This window comes from Mustela lutreola, chromosome 1 (assembly GCF_030435805.1).
Source record: "Mustela lutreola isolate mMusLut2 chromosome 1, mMusLut2.pri, whole genome shotgun sequence".
Taxonomy (NCBI): domain Eukaryota; kingdom Metazoa; phylum Chordata; class Mammalia; order Carnivora; family Mustelidae; genus Mustela; species Mustela lutreola.
The window spans coordinates 270,479,599-270,498,622 of NC_081290.1; the positions used below are offsets into that span (position 1 = coordinate 270,479,599).

At 51.2% G+C, this 19,024-nt stretch overlaps 1 protein-coding gene across 4 annotated transcripts in view; it reads left to right on the plus strand.

Annotated features, from left to right (window-relative positions):
- Positions 1-19,024, plus strand: part of TSPAN18 (tetraspanin 18) — a 178,235-nt gene that overhangs the window by 22,321 nt on the left and 136,890 nt on the right. For all 4 annotated transcript variants that reach the window (XM_059140438.1, XM_059140478.1, XM_059140456.1 and 1 more), the window contains exon 2: positions 8,660-8,738. The gene's annotated coding sequence lies outside the window, so the exon portion shown is untranslated. The remainder of the gene's footprint in view (positions 1-8,659; positions 8,739-19,024) is intronic.

Below are 19,024 nucleotides of genomic sequence, written 5' to 3' on the forward strand. Positions count from 1 at the left end.
TAACAATATCGGTATCTTTGCGCATCTTGCCTTTGGTATCTACTGCAACATCACATCTGCTTTCAAAGGAAAGTTCTGAGGAAGGACAGGAATGCCCCCAAAGGGTGTGACCTGCTCAGACACAGCTGGTGGAGGCCCCCTCCACCTCAGGGTCCCAGGATAGCTGCTCTTGCCCCCCCCCCATCACATTTTCTTGGATTCATCTCCATCTCTCTCTCTCTTTCTCTCTCTCTCTCCATTTAGACTGAATTTCTTGAGGTCAGGGATTTGCTGAGTTTACTGTCTTCTGGCTCCTTCCCCTCTAAGCACCTGCTGTGTGGGGCATGGTGATTCTTTGGGGAAGCTTTGCTGAATGAATGAACGTGGATGGTAAGAGGCCTGGCCTGTGTCACTGATGGGGGGACAAGTGTGCCTTTCGGAACAAGCAGGGCCCCTCTCCTGGGCTCGGCTGGGTCCTCCTGGAAGAATCCAGTGCCCAAGCAGTGTCACAGCATTTCCTCCGCCCTAATCCCCGATTCTGTCTTAGAAGGTCTTCCACAGGCAGTCCAGAAAGCCATCTTGGCTCTTCTCCATAGGACTCCCATGACTGAGTTCCTAGCTTGCTTTCCTAATCAAGGTCTTCAAGGGGTAAGAAGTTCTTGGCCACCTCAAGCTGGGGAGGGAGAGGCGTGCCTGGGATTAATCTCCACACTATGAATTTTAAACTGCTCTTCCACGTGTTGGGAAAAGCCATCAAAATGCTAATGGCTCTGCGGTCTTACCTCCCGCAGACCCTTCTCGGCATTAGAATATATTTACGTGGACTTGAGCTGGGAAGAATTGCAGAGACCTGGGGTGCCCTTTTCCCTCCAATCCCACCGCAAGAAAGCCTGGAGGGCCATAAAGTCTGAATGACAAGCCCCCCCACCCCCAGCCCCAGGTTTCAGAGGAAAGCTGCTGTGGGTTATGGGGCGGGCCCCTTCCCTGGGCTCGGATTACAAGTTCTCAGCTGCTGGCTTCCTTGCTAGCAGCACGGTGGCCAGTTTGGAAACATCTCTATGTCCTGTGGCTTTTGAAAACTGCTCCTCTCCGAGGCAGAACATCCCCGGACAGGTGTTCCTGTGTGCATAAGACCGTACAGTGGGTCCACATTGAGTTCAAGGTCTGGAACACGTGGAGACACAAAGGCCACTTCAGCTCTAAGACAGTCTTGCCTGTTCTTGAGCCCTGGGCTAGAAGCACTGGGCTGTTGTTGAAATCTTTGAAAGCCCAGCTATCTTTGCTCAAGTAGACAATGGCTTGAGGACCTCCCACATGTACCCTCTAGAGGACAGATGTGATGGGGACAGCCCAGGGCAGGCTGGATTCAGCAAAGGGGGTTGGGGGCCTTTGCACACAGACCAAATCATGGACTCTCAAACTCTCTTGGCTCAGTTCTGCTCTGTGACTGTTGAAAAGCAGCTGGACCTCTCTGAGCATCAGCTCCTTCCTTTGCTAAGAAAGAGGAGGACACTGGCCACTTGGTGGACGAATTAGAGAGTTCACATCTTTCCTTTTTTCTTCATGTGGATGGTGCAGTGGAGCCGGGTGGGGTGGGGGGGATGGAGGGCCAGGCTCCCCCCTCAGAGAGAGAGAGAGAGAGGGGTCCCTTAAACCATCAGGTTCCTCCAGGTCCCTATGGTGCCAAACACCCAGGTCTGGAATGCTGGGCACTCTCCTGGCAGGGGTGCTGGGGACCCGTCCGGAGAATGAGTGGGCCTTTCTGGGCAGACATGGTTGCTAGAATGACTTAGGCTTCTCTGTTTTCCTTTTTCCATGAGCAGTGCGCCCATGTTTACTTATGTAAAGCTGTGGGGCCTCAGGCTCCCTTTCCTCCTCTGAGAAATGGGAAGAGTGTAAGAGGAAGGACAAAGATCAAAAGGAAAGAGAGCTCCAGGGGATGGACAGCCTTTGTCCTTGCCTCCTTCCGGTGATGAGAAAACGCTTGCAGACAGGGCAAAGAGGAGCACGTGCAGGGCTTGGCCCACTGGGGCAAGGGGTCTCAGGCTCCCAGAGGCCACATGTTCTTCATGCTCAGGTGGGCATCGTGGAGGAGTCCAGATCTCACAGGTGCTACCGGGGAGGGCACGAGAGACCCAGGCTCGCCCGCCTTCGGGAACCCCCAGACGTCATGGGAACGTGGGGACAGGAGAGATGATGATTCCTAGTGATGGCTGCATGGAGAATAAGCTTCACGTGTTAACTTACAGGGTATATGCCCTCTTCCCTGGCCCTATCACCATCCCCATGCTACCCAGAGCTAATGGGCTCAGACTGACTCAGAGTCCTTTCCAGCTGGGTGGACCCTCCAGAGCCCTTGCTAGCAGTACCGGCACCGTCTGCGCTGTGCCCAGTTCCGAGCAGGGAGTGGCCCTCTACTCCCCAAGTGAAAAACAACAACAACAAAATCCCAGTCTTTCTGAGGATGTCAGGGCTCCCACGTCAGCCCCACTGTGACCCTGGGGCACACTTAGCAGGCCCATTTTGGGACTCATTATGGAAACTAAGCTGGATGGGACTGAATGACAAGGGCAGGTTGGGCAGGCAGCTGCAGAGAAGCTCTCCCTCCTGTAGCAGAGTCAAGGGCAGGTGGAGAGGAGGTAGAGACCTAGAGACCAAGGCGATGGGAAAGGGCTTTGGGCAGCGGTGCTAGATGGGGGTGGGGTGATGACTGTTGTTGAGTCACAGAACCCAACAGGAACTCATCCCCCAGCCTGTCTTGGCTCCTCTTCCTCTGGCCCACCCCCACATCACCCCCCTGCATTGTCAATTTCCAGTACAGCAAAACAAAGCCCTGGCTTAGCTTTGGAGCCAGAAAGTACATCACTTTTATCTGTCAACAAGCGATGCATCTGGCTGGCAGTGGCCCAGGCTGGCATCGCTGTGGGGAGAAGGACCAAGGCTGCACTGGCCTCCAGGCTCCCGCTGACGATGCTGTCCCTTCTTGGGGCATGTGATCAAGAGTCTTTGTGGTCACGGGGCTCGGAAGGACGCCTGTTCCCCCAGGAGTGAGGTAAAGCAAGGGGAGTATACAGCACAGGAGGGAAGCACTGAGGGCAGGAGCTAATGAGAAAAAGACTCCTCATCTTGCTCCTGATCTGATCACCTCCCTCCCTCCCTCCCTTCTGTCACTGCTGCCTCTTCCAGGAAGACCTCCCTTTCACTTCCCCTAGACTCCTACTGACTTGGATTTCTAGGACATCAGCTCTGAATCAGTGGTCTTCAACATCACGTGGGAACGTGATGTATAAAACAGGAGCAAGTCAGGCTGCCGTGAGCCAAGTGTCAGGGTGTATGTATGAAGTGTGGTCTCCACCTCTTGGTGCGGGCCCCCAAGGGAGAGAGGGACAGGTCTGGAGCGTAGAACTTGGAACCGCTGATCATGGCCACTGTCCCTTCTATGGAAAGTAGCAGCACTAGCTTCTGTTTATGTAATTCCCACATCCTCTATTGGTTGAGCACCTGGTAGGGTCGGTCCCCGTGGGAATCCCTTGTGGCCCATTAGTGCCTCTGACCCCCAGCTCAGGCCAGTGGGGTGGGGCTCTGATTGTCCACACACTGCAGGTGAATCACCTGAGGTTTACAGGGGTAAGGAACTTCGCCAAGGTCACACAGGGGGCGAGTGGCAGAGCTGAGATGGAAACCCAGGCCTGTGGACCATGAGTCCTGGTCTGTGGCCCACTGTTGGGTGCTGAGGGCTCCCTACCCACTGCCTGGCAGACAGCAGGCTCTAGAGGCATATCTGTTCTCGTAGAAGCTCTCTCTCAGGGAACCATCCAAAGGATGCCCTGCTGTCCATGTGGCCTGGCCCTTCTGCCATTTTGGGGTCTCCCAAATGGCATCTTTGCAAGGGAGCTTGAAACCCCCATCATCAGCCATCCATCTGCTCTGGACCAAGCAGTTGGCCTGTTGCAGACCTGTCGCATGGCTGGCCAACCCCCTGCCCCACAGCCTGGGGCTGGACTCAGACACAGGGAAACTTTGATCTTCACTACCTGGTCTTCACCACCTGGATCAAGACCAAGGCAAGATGTAAGTAACTCTGACCCTTCCTTCCTGAGGCCTCATCTTGTGGGTCCACAGCTAAGGCAGTGAGGAGAGATGAGGTAGAGCTGGGGGCTGCCGATGTTCATTGTGTGGTCTCTGCATAGACCCATAAACTCTAGAGGGAGAAAGCAAGGGATCACCCGTAGCTGCAAGAGGCTCAGCCCCCCGGGGTCCAGAGAAAATTATACAAGTGGTTGAGTCATTTATTCCCTCTCTCCTCCCATTAACTTAGTTCTGTCTTGCTGTTGTTAATTTCACCCATCCTTTTGTAGATCGGTTCCCCTTCAACCCGGCTGTTTATCCATCCCTGCCTTCATCTGCCCTGCTGTCATCCATCCCTCCATGCATGTGTCCATCCATCCATCCATCCATCTCTCCTAGCACCCTTCCCTCCATCCATCTTTATTTGCTGAGTCAGGAGCTGAGACCACAGAGGAAGTAAGAGACCATCTCTGTCCTCGAGGAGCTCAGAGTCTGGTAGAGGAGAAAAACCATACAAAACAAAACACATGCGACACTGTGATGACTTGACCACTTAGACAGACAAATTGTTAGTGGAGCCCAGAGCCCAATCATGCCTGTGCAGGTCTTGTGCAGACAAGAGGAAATGTTGAAGAAAGATTTTGAAGGATGAGTAGGAGTTTGCCAGGCGTTTTGGAGAGCGGGAGAAGAGGTAGAGTTCAAGGTTAAGAAAGGAAGAAGGGACTGTCGGGCAGAGTGAGCAGGAGTGAGGTTGGGCCAAGCATGTCATCGTGGGTGCGGGGGCATGTTGGTCCCAGTGAGTTCAGTGTGACTGTGGGGTCTGCGCATATTGTGAGGACCTGAAGGCCCATATGATGATCAAAGGCCCATATGTAGGCAAAGGGAAGCCAGGGGACCCACTGACGCAAGAGAGAGACATATCTCTGGGCTCCGTCTGACAGCAAACCAGGGGGCAGTTTGGAGGGAACAAGGCCACAGCCTAGCAGACCAGCTAGGAGCCCTTTTGCAGCAATCTGATGGACAACACTAGGGCTCAGTCCTGGCAGGGAGAGGCAGGGGCCATGGAGAAGGAAGGTCACGGGTGACTTTGGACATGTGAGATGGTGGAGAGACAGGGGCTGGGAAACCAGAGAGGAGTCTGTGATCTGAGTACTGTGTTTGGGAAGACTCGGGAGACTGTGTCCTCACGGCACGCACACCCCTGGGTACATTGGTTTAAAACTAGAGCGGGAAACATCAGCGTCTTGGCTGGGTCTCATCCAGGACACTGAGGTTCCTTCTCAGGACTTTTCTCACAAACTGAGGGCTGGTTTCCCACACACAGAGCAGCGTGGCTTCATTCCGAAGGAAGAAGATCAACGCTTGAGCTAGACCTCAGACAACAGGAGAACTTGGCTCCTAGTCGTCACGTTCCTTGCCCTTGATTGAGCGCTTCCTCTGCTTCATGGATTTTAAGGCACCCTTTCTTTGATTTTTTTCCTATTTTAAGGTCTCCAGAACCAGGATGTGTCCCTACACGTAGTGTTGCGTCATCATTCACTAAGCGAGGCCCTCGAATAATGGTGCTGTTATGAGCCTGGGAGTCTTAATTCAAGAAACTGGGGCAGTGTGTGCTGGGCTCTCTGGCGTCCTGTCCGTCTGTCCATCTTTCATGTGATTCTCACAACATCATATGAGCTATCTGCTGTTGTTTGAGGTTTCCCAGATGAGGACTGGAGGCCTGAAGCAGGGAGGTCACATGCTCACAGTGACAGAGCCCGTCAGAAGCTCTCAAGGCGTCTTTGTTCAAGGCAAGAACGAGCCTTTGGCCGAGAAGGTGGTGGCTTTTCCTCCCGGCAGCCAGAGACAACTGGGTCAGTGGTGAGCACCGGCTCCCAGTGCACCATCTTCCAAAGCCCCCTCTTGTTACCCAGCCCTTTCCCCCTCTTGGTCCTAAACCCTGGGATTCTCTTCCTGCTCCCAGGAGGGCTCCCGCTCTGACATCTGTGGTGACACCCCCCTCCACCCCACTCCCCGGAGAAGAAAGGGCCGGAATGAGATCTTGGGAGAAGTGGGGGGTTGGGCGGGAGGGGGGGAAGAAATTCTGAGCCCAGCTGGTTTCCCTCACATAATGCAGATTTGCTTAAATGGGAATTAGGATTAGTGCTGGATTTTGCCTTTCCTGGCACCAGTAATAAACTAATCTCCTCTCAGGCTGCAGCAAGGCAGAATTCCATCGAAGACGGAAGACGGCTTCAGGCTCAGGAGTGCAAAGCCTGGAAAGTAATTTTATTATTAACAGGCTCTGCCCACACCGCCTGACACGCCGCCCGCAGCTCCCGCCCGACGTGGCTGCAGCCTCTAATTTCGTTAATGTGTGACATTCACCCAGGCTGCGTGGCTGATGGGCACGCTTGACATTAATACGTGTTCCTCATGGTCCCCAGAGCTCATAAAAGCTCATTATCAGTTCTGAGCCCATAAATGTAGTTCCCGGCTCAGGTGGGCCCGAGTTCTTCAGACATGTCCCCAGGCAGTGGAGCGGTGGCCGTCTTGTGGGAGCCAAGAGATAAACGTCTCCCTTTGTCCAGGGGACTTGGCTTTCCAGGCTACCAGAAGGTGACCAGAAAGACAACTCGGCAGGCAGAAGAGCCCAGGGTGTAAATTTACATCCAAGAAAAGGGGACTCCTTCTGTCCTGCTCTCTGGGGGGAATCGATCCGCTGTTTGGGGAAAGTGGTTTGTCGGAAGCTATTCAAATGTGGACACACTTCCAGGCGTCCAGGCTGTGGACTTGCTCGAACGTTCCCATGTGGTGATGTAAGTGGGAAGGGGATGGGAGCAACAAGATTGTAGCAGCTGGGAATGGAAGTATCCCGTGTATGTAAGGTGGGAGAGCTGAGAGCTGAATAAATGATGGTCCACACCTAGAAGGAGGGCAGAAGACTCCAGAAGGTCTCCGTATTCTCGGATCCATGGGTAGACCTCATGGCAACTGCTAGCTGGGGATGCAGAATGTGTGTGGTAAGATCCCAACTGTGGAAAGTGTGTGTGAATCCCACCATCTCCATGGGGGCCCATGCAGGCACACTCTCTTTCTTTCTCTATCACACACACACACACACACACACACACGCACACACACACACACACACACACATAAATGATTGCACAGAAGAAAGCCTAGAGGGGCATGTTACAGAGATTTTGCAGTGGTCCTATGAACTACAATGGATGGATAAGGAAGAATGCTCACTTTTGTAGTTACAGTCAAAGCTATGTACATGTACGTCTGTATCCCCAGCCATAGATCCGTGCCTTTGTCTAGGGATGGATATGGGTATGTGTATGTGTATGTGTATAGATCATGAATTCCTTTGATTGTAGCCTAGGTGTGCTCCGTGTTATGTGACGTTTCCTGGGTTGACTCTGCCTGGGTGGACTTTGGAGGCAAAGAAAACCAACTGGGGTCACGTCTTCGGGCCAAGCCCTGTTCCCCATCAGTTTGCAGGGAGTCCCGAGAAGTTGCTGTCTGCGCCATGTGCACTGAGCTAGGATCCGTGGAGCAGACCCGGTGCTCGTTGCTCTTGTGCCTGTGTCTCTCCCCACAGCCCCATGGACATGGTACTGATGCCAGGTTTGACCTCCAACAGACCTGCCTTCTAGTCCCGGCTCTGCCGCATTTGGGCATGACGACCTTGGGCAAGTTATTTAACTCTTCAGGGCTCGTGGCCCTCATCCCCAAAGCGGGGACACTGGCTCATGGGATCGTCAAAATCAGCGTCTGAGACAACGTGAAACTTGACCACAGCTTCTTTGGCGCAGGCGGTCCTGAAGGGCGGGAGTCTGGGAGATTTGGGGTCAGGGGACTTGGCTATCCCATCTGTGCTGTCAGCTCTGCTCTTTTGTTCCTCGGCTGTGCATGGGAACAAGCCGGTCCCCCAGGGTTAGCCTCGGCCTGGGCTGGCAGGTATGCGGCCTGGACGCAGCGAATTTGATCCTTCTCCTGTGACCCGGGGGCTCTCCGTCAAACTGACAGAGAGGAAGTGGGGAGAGGCTGGGCTTCTGGCCCTCGCACTCGGGGGCTGAGTTGTTTTTTCACTACCGAAGACCTCTCTTCTTTTCTATCTCTTTATGGTTACCAGATCTGGGAAATGTTGGTCTGCCCCCAAAGCCTGCATTCATTAAGCCATGATTAATTTTCCTTCGCATTTTCACCATTACCCAGAAAGCATTTTTTTTCTTTTTCTTTTTCTTTTTTTTTCCCTGCCTGAGGAGAGTGGAGTTTCTACAACGGGTTGGTAATGTTCTAGCCAGAAGCAAAGACATGTGATTAGCATGCGTGATGTCATCACGCCACACTGTACAGGCTCCTGGGCTGATTTTGGAAAACTGAAAATATGTGCCAGTCTGTAGGCTCTGGGGACACCTCCTGGAAGCCTCCATGAGGCTGGGTGCTTGATTCTGTCTTTCTGGCCACAGCTGCCCCATCTGGCTTCTACACCTGCAGAGAGAGAAGGAGAGAGCAGGAACCTAAGCGACAGGGACACACCTGAACTGAGGTGGCCCCCAGCAGCCACAAGCCCCCTAGCTGCTGCCTTTTTAAAATTTATGTCTCTCTCTTCTTCTTCTAGAATTTATCCCGAAGCCATCGAAAGGACACCTCAAGAGAATCCTGAGTCTCCCGGAAGGAACAGATACCAGTTGAAACAGGTATGGTTTGGCCACATGGCAACATGGCGTCGGCTTCTTCAAATAAGAGTCTGATCTTCTCTCCTCTTCTCTTTCTACTCAACGAACCCTCCATGGCCAAGTGAGAGCGCTTTCGGTTGGTGCCCGAGGGCAGGGCAGGCAAAGGGTGCCTTTCTTCTTATCCCCAACCCAGACATTTCTTCAGTTTTGGGGAGCATGGCTGAGGTGTGAGGAGAGAGAGGCTGGCGCCAAGGTGGGGTCTCACTGGGGCTGGCGTCTGCCCCATGAGTGGGCCGCCCATCATGGTCATTCCTCAGGGTCGGTCCAGGAAGTGAGGGTTGAAGCACGGAAGGCAGTGAGCCCTCCCAGGGAAGGCAGAGCGCTTCCCTTCTCCCCACTTCCACACCCACCATAGTCTTGGGATTGTGAGAAGAAAAAACCTTCCTAGAATGACTCCCCCACCCTCCATCTCAGGACTGTCTTTTGGATACAGTTCCCATTCCAGGATGGAAATGACAATAGAAAAGTCTTGGTTTTCTTCTTGGGTTCCAGAAGCTTCTTGGGCTGCCCACAATCCCAGGACTAGTGATGGGCTGCGTGGCTTCATGGAAGGTTCCTGAATGAAGAGCCAGGACAGCCAGGACATCTGTCCTCTGGCCCAGTCTGGACCACCATTGTGCCTCAAGAGTCTTCAGAAGTCATTTCTCCCATAGGGCCTTGTTTTTCTCACCAGTAGAATGGGCAGCAATGACTGGAATCTCTGTCCCAGGCCTTAGGGCCTCAGTTTCTGAGGTTCCCAGCCCCAGGCTGAACCAGAGGAAGTGACGGGTGTGGTGAGGCAGCAGGGAAGCAGAGAGGGGGTGGGGGCTTGGGGAAGGTTGTGAAGAGGAAGGACATTGGAGGCTCTGAGGAGATTTGATTGCCAGCGTTAGCCAAAGGCTGCCTCAGACCCTCAGTGGAAAGACCACAGAGTCTGAGAGGCAGATGGACTATTTGAGGCCTGGCTGATGGGAGACCTCGGATCAACCAGCACCAACAGAACTTCGGCATGCCAGGCTCTGTGCTAGGCACAGGTCCCGCAGTGTCCATTCAGTCCTCATAAGGGCCCCGTGGTCTTGACACCACAATCGCCTCCATCTTAGAGAGGAGAGAACTGGGCCTCAGAGATGTGAAGTGACTTGCTCAAGGTCACACAACAGCGAGTGAGATATGGTGGAGTTTTGAAGCCGTCTGAACGACCCTACAAGGCTCGTGTATTTTCCTTTGAGTGCCTCCATGACTTGAATCTTAAGGTTAACCAAATCCTTTAAGCCAGATCACCTCTTGAAATCACATCGCTTGAAAGGACATAAAAATGATTTGTTTCCTTATTCTGGATTTTTGGCTTTGACACTTGGGGCTCGTTGTGACGTCTCTGCAGGTCTTGGTTTTCTGATCTCTAAAATGGGAGCATCATGCTACCCAGGGGGGTGTTCTGGGGAGAAGATGAGATGAGGGAGGTACAGACCCTTCCTTAGCCACCCCCCACCACCGCCTTCCCACCCCAAGACTGCTGGTGCGAGGGTCGATGGGATGTACACACTGTGGGGTGCCGTACCCCACCATGTGATGGCATTTGTGGTTCCAGCTGCTTCTGGCACCGTGGTTGAGAAGCACTGGGCCACTTTCCCGGTCACTGATCTGATACCTGCCTCATCCTTTCTCTTCTGGAGTGTACCGCCAGCTGGCTGCGGTGTCTCAGGCCGGAACCCAAGGCATGGTGGCTGGCTCCCAGAGGCAGATAAGTGCAAGGCCAAACGGCCCTGGGTAGACAGTGGCTGGGGAGCTTGAGGCCTCCATGTCGTGCGGCTCACCCCACCCTGCCGGCTGCCTGGGCCAAAATCTTACCCGCAGCCTCCTGGCAGCCAGCCCTGCTCCCCACAGGAAGCCACTGGCTTATCACAGAGCCAGTATCCCGCACGCTTTTCTTAATCAGGAGAAGGCGCTGAAGCGAGTCAGGAAAAGCTTAACTTCCCCAGGACTTTTCTGCTGGGGATGTTTCTCCATCAGGGGAAAACCATGGGCCTCCGTGTACGAGAGGCAGGAACCTCTTTAGCACAGAGAAAAGCAGCCGGGGTGCTTTTGTTCTCGGTTTGCCTTCAGGAGGGTTGCAGGGGAGCAAAGCGATTCGGATTCACCACCCAACCCCCTCGTTAGCTAGGAAACAGATCGGTGTAGAGTCCCGGGGAAGGACAAAGAGGACCGTCACCGGGAGGCAGACAAGCATGTACCACTGTGGGAAATGTCTGCTGGCCTTTGGGGCCCGGACTGGTGGAGGCTGGGTCCCAGCTCCGCTTTTCGGGAGCTCTTTGACTCCCGTGAGTGATCTCGTGTCCAGAGTCTCCGTTTTTTCACCTGTCAAATGGGCAGATAGCATGCGCCTCACTGGGGGGCTGTGATGGGGAGGATCCTCCTGCTTGCTCTGAACAACAGAAGCGCCCTGGGATCATGTGGCCTCCCAAGGTGACCTCCTTGAAGAGGCTTAGGCTCTTGGGATGGACGAGTCGGGTGTTTGTGACCAAACAGGGAGGTTACCGTGGAGACACATACCTCTTTTTGCACGCGTGGTCTAAAAAAGGGCCAAGAGGGGGGCCTGGGTTGTGTCAGCTCTCTGTTCTGACACCCCGGCGTGTGGGGCACACCCCAGGTGTGGGTGTGAACAGTTCTTCCTGAGCCTTTATCCCGTGGTTTACACTTCCCTCCCGATGACATTTACAGGACCCTTTCTGTAGATAATCGTTGGTCCTCCCCACACCCCAAGATGTAGGTGTTAATAAGTTTTTTATAGGTGAGGATAGCTGGGATGCAGAGAAATTGTAAATTATTCTGGTTTCATGTCCAAAAAGCGGTCAGACTGGGACCTAAACACAGGCCTCCTATCCCAAGAATGCTGTGTTGGCCACAGCACCCACAGTGCCCTCAAATCTATCCCACGTGGCAGCCATCCTTCTACACCTACAAGGTCTACAGCCACTCCCCACAGCACCGCGATGGCTTCCCACGTTGCCAGTGACAGCACTCGTAGACCCTCCGTGACTCCCCAGAGCACCCCCAGAGGCACCCATAGTATTCACAAGGCCCCCCACAGGACTCAGGGCATCACCCTGTCTCGCTCATTGTGGCCCTCCTCCTGCATTCTCCACCCAGCCTTGCATGGAATTCGGAGCTCTGGGAGAAAGAGGTCCCCTTGATGGTTTTAATCCCCCCAGCCAGCCCTCTCCAGCAGGCTGAGTGAGCTAGTGAAGGCAGTTTCCAGGAAGCTGGGGCTCTTTCCCATCCTGAGATCTGACAACAAGAAGCAGGTGGCAAGGATGGGATGACAGAAGCCTGGCTGCCCCAGGAGAACCTGTATCCAGGTTCCAGTTTATCTCCTTTTTCTTTTGTAGCTCACGCTTTTGAGTGTTACACCTAAAGATCTATGGCCATATCCAAGGTCAAAAAGATTTACCCCTTTGTTTTCTTCTAAGAGTTTTATGGTTTTTAGCTCTTATATGTAGGTCACAGGTCCATTTTGAGGTAAGTTGGGTATATGGTGTGAGGTAGGGGTCCAACTTCGTCCTTGGGCACGTGGTTATCCAGTTCTTCTAGCCCTGCTTGTTGAAAGGGGCTTTTCCCATTGATTAGTCTTGGCGCTCTTATGGAAAATCAACTTGCCGTGGGGTCTAGGTTTGTTTCTGGGCTCTCAGTTCCATTCCATTTGTCTATGTGTCCTTAAGCCTTTACCATGCTGTTTTTGATTCTTATAGCTTTATATGTAATTCCTAGAGGACCCCTAGTCTATTCTAAAGATCCCTGGTGATTCTAATGTACCTCCTAATGTCCCTGGAACTTAAGAGGAAAATGAGGGTGGTTGGGAGACTTCCAGAATGATCTAAAGCAGTGCAACATAGAGAGGATGCCGCCCTGAGGGAAGCCGTGGTTATTGGGGTAAAGAGGTCATGATGGAATTGAGAGAAGTCAGGAAGGGAGATGTTCCGATCCTCCCCAATCCTGGAAAGACTTTGGAGATGCCAAAGGTGAGAGTGAAAGCCAGTGGTCCCGCTGAGCTTGATGAACCTCCTACCCACCCCCAGGATGATTTGGAGCAAGATCTGGATGCTAGTCACAGCTCTGTTCCCCTGCATGACCCCGAGCAGCTTGTTTGACATCACTAAGCCCCTCACTGCCTCTATAAGGTGGATTGGTACCCTCTGCCCCTGGTGCAGAGGGTTGAGTAGGGATCAACAGGTCAGCTCTGCAAAGGTTGGGAGGGACTTGAAGACAACTGAATGCTTGGCGGAATCTCTACCCCATGGGACCGGGCAAATTGTTGTCAGTTTCCTGCCCACCTGTCTCTATGGACTTGTGGCGTGTAGCCTCCATTGTCACCTATGTTGTTTTGGGCTGCCCTGGGCAGGCTGTGACAGGTTCAAGTGTCTTATTCTGCTGCGCTCAAATGTATTTTCTGGTACCCACCATTTGCTTGGCCACAGAGAAGAGGCATCACCCCCTTCCCTCCAGGCTGCTGTCCGGCATCCCCACTTCACACACTTTACCCTTTGATGGTGAAAGGTCATCACTACTGCTGCCTCCCTCCAATTATGCAGGTCTCGGTGCACTCCTGACTTCCTGTTCTCTTGACCCTTCTCTGGGAGGACTATAGCCTGAACTGGGCATTTTCACAGTTCAACCCTCAGAGCTGAGGCCAGAGCTCTGGCCATGTTCTGACCCCCGCCAAGGTGGGTGGAACCAGCCCCTCCCTCGGCCCAGACCTCATACTTCTGTTCATCCAGCCAACGCGGCATGGGGTCTGGTGATTCCCGCATCCCAGTTGGATTCAAGCTCTCATCTTTTCATTGGCTTTTGCTACATACATCATTTTCTACCTAGTATTTATAAATCAGGGGGCAGTTTCATGCAGGAGGGAAAGCGTAGCTTTGGCACTAGATGAACTTTGGGGCTGTTGTTTAGCTACTTATGAGCTCAGGCAGATGAACTCCGTTTGCTCTACTGTTACGTGAAGATAGTCCCTGCTGTTGTGGGCATTGTGGTCAAGATTCAATGAGATGATGAATCTCAGGTGTGTGGCCCATCACCTGGGAAGGAAGCAACATTCCAGAAAGGGTGGGTATCATTATGGAGTGCAAGGTGGGGTGTGAGCCTTGAGTTTCAGCCCAGGATGGAGCCCCAGCTGCCGGGCCTCCTCTCCCTCCTGGCTTCCCCGTCATGCTCTGGCAGGGACACGTGTGTGAGGGGACAGGATGACAGGTTCTCACCACCCCAGTTTCCTGCTCTCTCAGCCCAACGTCTGCCAGAACTTTCTGGCCTCAGGCCAGCCCTGTGTCCATATGTAACTCCTGACAGCAACCTGGTCTTTTTCTGCCCTCTTGGATCCTTTCCATCCCAAACCTTTTCCTTCCTTTCTTTTTCAAGTGTTTGAAATTTACACAAGAAGGTTCATCTGAGGGCCGGATGCAACCTTGTCCCTGGGAGGAGACAAAGCCTGTGGAGATTTTCCTGGGGAGATGTTCCCTCTCTCTGACATGGTTGGCTGTGAGAGTGAGGCCAGACAGACCCCTACGTTCTGTGGGCTCTTCAACGTCATGGAGAGATACTAATAAGTCTTCATTTTCCTCATCTAAAGACAGAGCAAATCATTGCTCTTCTGCTCCTGCCACAAAACTGAGCAGAATGTGCCCTTAAGAAGCTTTATTATTAAAAAAGAAAAAAGAAAAGAAGCTTTATTATTATTGTTGTTGTTGTTTTAGTGGTGACCTATATTCACACTATGAATCACAGCTAAAGCACTATCAAATGGCCAGACATTACGAAGAGGGAGGAATAGGAACACCGTCATCAGATGCCTGTCAGCAACAGAGAGGGAAAGTGACTTGCTCAAGGTCACACAGCTATTAGGTATTAGGTATGTCAAGGTCACATAGCTATTAGGTATGTCTTTCTCCTTCCCACTGGGTCTGGTGATCACTCTGCTGTGCCCGGCTGCCTCTTTTATGAATTCAGAATGTGAAATAATATATTATCATTAACAGCCTAAAAAAATAAAAGGGAAAAGCCCAGATCAGCCGGCAATGCTGTTGTCTTAGCTGGGGTTTGGTTTAATGACCGGCCCAGAGCTGCTGATGTGAGAAGAAATGAGTGACATCCTCCCCTTGGGCCTTGGGGGTCGCCAAGGTGTTTCCCTCCCTGGGGTCTGGGCAGGGTTCTGTTAGGATAGAAGGGCACTGTGGGATGGAGGAAGGAGAGTGTACTCTGGGCCCTGAAGGATTTTTTTATTTAATATATATTTTTTTTAATTAAAAAGATTTTATTTATTTATTTGACAGACAAAGATCTCAAGTAGGCCGAGAGGCAGGTAGAGAGAGAGGAGGAAGCAGGCTCTCTGCTGAGCAGAGAGCCGGAAGCAGGGCTTGATCCCAGGACCCCAGGACCATGACCTGAGCAGAGGCTTAATCCACTGAGCCACCCAGGCGCCCCAGGACTTTTTTTTTAAATAGACTTTATCTTCTAGAGCAGTCTGAGGTTCACAGTAAAACTGAGGGAAAGTGTAGAGAGTTCTCACATTCTCACTCACCTGCTGCTTCCCCACTGTGGACAACCCACACCACAGAAGCCGCACTGACACGTTCTTACCACCCGAAGCCCGGAGCTGGCGTTCCAGTTCACTGCTGGGGGCGTGCCTTCATTCTGTGGGTTGGGACAAATGTGTAATGACATGTAGCCACCACGATCGTGTCCTACAGAATCGTTTCACTGCCCTACAAGTCCTCTGTACTCTGCCAGTTCATCCCTTCCTCCCCACTAAGCTGCTGATCTTTCTATTGTCTCCACAGTTTTGCCTTTTCCAGAACGTCCTATCGTTAGAATCATACAGGATGCAGCTTTTTCAGAATGGCTTTCTTTCACTTAGAAATATGCATTTAAGGGGCACCTGGGTGGCTCAGTCAGTTAAGTGTCCGACTTTTGGTTTCGGCTCGGGTTGTGATCTCAGGGTCCTGAGATCGATCCCCGCATCTGGCTCTCGGCTCAGCAGGAAGGCTGCTGGAGGATTCTCTCCCTCTGCCCCTCCCCACTTCCGGTGGTTACTTGCTTGCTTGAGTGCGTGCTCTCTCTTAAATAAATAAATACATCTTAAAAAAACAAAACAAAACAAAACAAAAAGAAATACGCCTTTAAGAAATATGCCTCCATGTCTTCTCATGACTCGACTACTCATTTTTGCCCCAAGTTTTTTATTTTAGTAAAATATACATAACGTATCATTTACTGCTTTCACCATTTTCAAGTGTACAGTTTAGAGGTACTAAATACATTCACATTATTGTGCAGCCATTCCCCGCCATCCATTCCCTGGACTCCTTTCATCTTGTAAAACTGAAACTCTAAACCCGTTGAACACTAACGCCCTATTCCCCTTTCCTCCCAGCCCCTGGCAACCCCCCTTCTTCTTTCTGGCTCTGTGATTTGGAGTCCTCTGAGTGTACCTTATATAAATGGAATCACACAGTACTTGTGTGTTGGGATTATTTTGTGTGTGTGCAGGTGCATGTGTGTGCACGTGCGTGTGTCCCTGGATTATTTCGCTTCACATAATGTCCTCGACATCCATCATACTGTAGCAGGTGTCAGAATTTTCACGCTGAATATTTCAATGTCTGGATGTACCCAAGCTTATTTATCCATTCACCTGCCGAAGGACATCTTGGTTGCTTCCAAAGGAAGAATAAAGCTGCCCTAAACATCTGCATGTAGGTTTGGGTCTGTAGGTTTCTTTTCTTTGTCTGGATTTGGTATTAGGATACTGCTGGTTTCGTAGATTGAGTTAGAATGCATTTCTTCTGCTTGTCTCTTCCGGAAGAGATTTCTGAGAATTGGTACCCATTCTTCCTATTATGTTTGGTAGAACTCACCAGTGAATCTGGCCTGTTTTCTGTTTTGAAAAGTTATTTGTTATTAGTTCAATGTATTTAATAGATCCAGGCCTATTAAGTTGTCTGTTCTTGTATGTGTTTGGGCAGATTGGGTCTTTCCAGGACTTGATCTATTTCATTCAAGTTATCAAATTTATGGACCTAGAATCAGTAATTGTATTCTTTTCTTATCCTTCTAACGTTCATGGGAACTCTGGCGATGTCTGCTCTTTTGGTTTTGATATTAGTCATTTGTGTCTTCTCTCTTATATTCTTAGTCAGCCTGGCTAGAGGCTCGTTGATTTTACCAATATTCTCAAAGAACCAGCTCTTGATTTGTTGATTTTTTTTCTATTGATTTCCTGTCCTATGGAGCCCATGTTTTGATTGTAGATCTATTACCGTCTCAGGGATCTTGAGAGTAAATCCCTTCTGTTCTCTGATTCTTAGCTTCCATATCTGCACAATGGGCATGGTGACGTCACCTAGCCCAGAGTTAGTTTGAAGGCGAATAGCAAATTTGAGCCCACATTCATTGATTCACAAGTACATGTTCAGTCCCTGTTGTGTAGCCGGTACTGTGCTACATGCTGAGATCGTAGTGAACAAAACAGCCAGGTCTCCATCCTCGTAGTGCTTATCTTCAGTTTGAGGAGAGAGAGACCAATAAATAAACTGAACGTCAGGCAGCATGAGATGCAGGAAGGGACAGATTGGCCACAGGTTTACTGTTTCAAGGAAGGGGCTCTGGGAAGGTCTTCCTGATCAGATATCTTTTGAGCAGAGACCTGAACACAGTGAAGCTCTGACTTGCATCTAGGGGAGAAGCCTTCCTGGTGAAGGGAACAGCAAGAGTCAGGACCATTAGGCAGGTGGGTGTCTGACATGTTGGAGCACCAGCGAGGGGGTCACCGTGCTGGAGTGAGGCTGGCGTGGAAGCAGAGGAACCGCCAGCTGGAGTGAGGGCTTTGCATTTTGATCCTAAGTGTGATGGGAAGCCAGTAAGCATACAAGAGACAGGATGCAACTGACGTGTTACCAAGATCACTCTGACTGGGTGGAGAACAGGCCATACGTAGAGGACAGGGAGGGGAGACTGATGTTAGAATCCGGGCATGAGAGGAGGTGATCTGGAAAGGCAAAATGGTGGCAGAGGTTCTGAGAAGCTCAAACATTCGGGATGCATTTTGAAAGTAGAGCTGACAGAACCACTGATGGGTTAGATGGGGTTGGAGAGGAGTTGGGGATAACCATAGAGTTTGTGCCTCTAGATGGGAGTCTTGGGTGGGCTAGGCTTTGGTTGGATGGGAAGGGAGAACATACGGACTTCTGTTTTGGGGCATTTTAAGTTGAAGCTCTTACGAGCCATCCAAATGGCAAGTGGCAAGGATGTGGATGGAGGTACACACCTAGAGTTCAGGGTTGAGGTCAGGGCTGGAGAGACCAATTTGGAAGCCATAGTTTATTAAAGAGAGTATTTCAAACCCCAGGCCTTAATGAGATCATCTAGGGTGTGAGCGTAGATGGAGAAAATGGAAGGGGATGCAGAGTTTTTGGAGACCTGGGAAGTTGCCCATTCATGGCTCTCTGGAGCTGCCCAGTGAGTGGCCCATGCCGGACACTAGAACAGACGGATCTTATTTTCACAGTGTCCTGGGAGCTCTTGAGTGGCACGGAATGAGGAAGAGATTGCAGTTCTGAGAGCAAGACCTGGGCATAGTGCCTGCTCTGAAGGAAAGCCCTGTAAAGCTGTCAATGCTTGACATAAAATAGAACAGCAGCGGCTGGGTATTTGACACTCAAGGAAGAGTGTGCCTCCTGTAAGCCACAAAATTATTTTTGGTAATAACAATGAAATAAAATTAATTCTCATAATAGCTGGACAAGAAACACAGAGAGTGAAACTTTCCTTTTAGCAGACTTCATGGATACAACCAGGCCAATTGACAAACAAACATTAGAGCACAAAAAGGGGAAAAGTAATGGGTTCACACTTTTTAATTACATTAATGGATATCTTGAAAAAGAAAGACATACTCAGGGAAAGTTCGAAAAGAGTGAACTCCACACAGTCTGGAGGATGACCTGCGCAGACATGGCAGCAGTGGTGATGGAGCCAGTTTCTTTGTCTTCATCCTCACAATCACTATGCTATCATTGGTTAGTTCAAATCTACTGTTTGCATGGGAGAATAGCTAGTGGCATAGGAGTAGGAGATGAAAACCCCAGAGATTCTGAATCCTTATTCTTGAAATGAATGTGCTTAGCAGAATCAGCTTGCACTGGGTCTGGCTCTATAAGTGGTGTTCTTTGAACCAACTTCCATGTAAACACAGTGCCTATTAAGCTCTAAGTTATGAA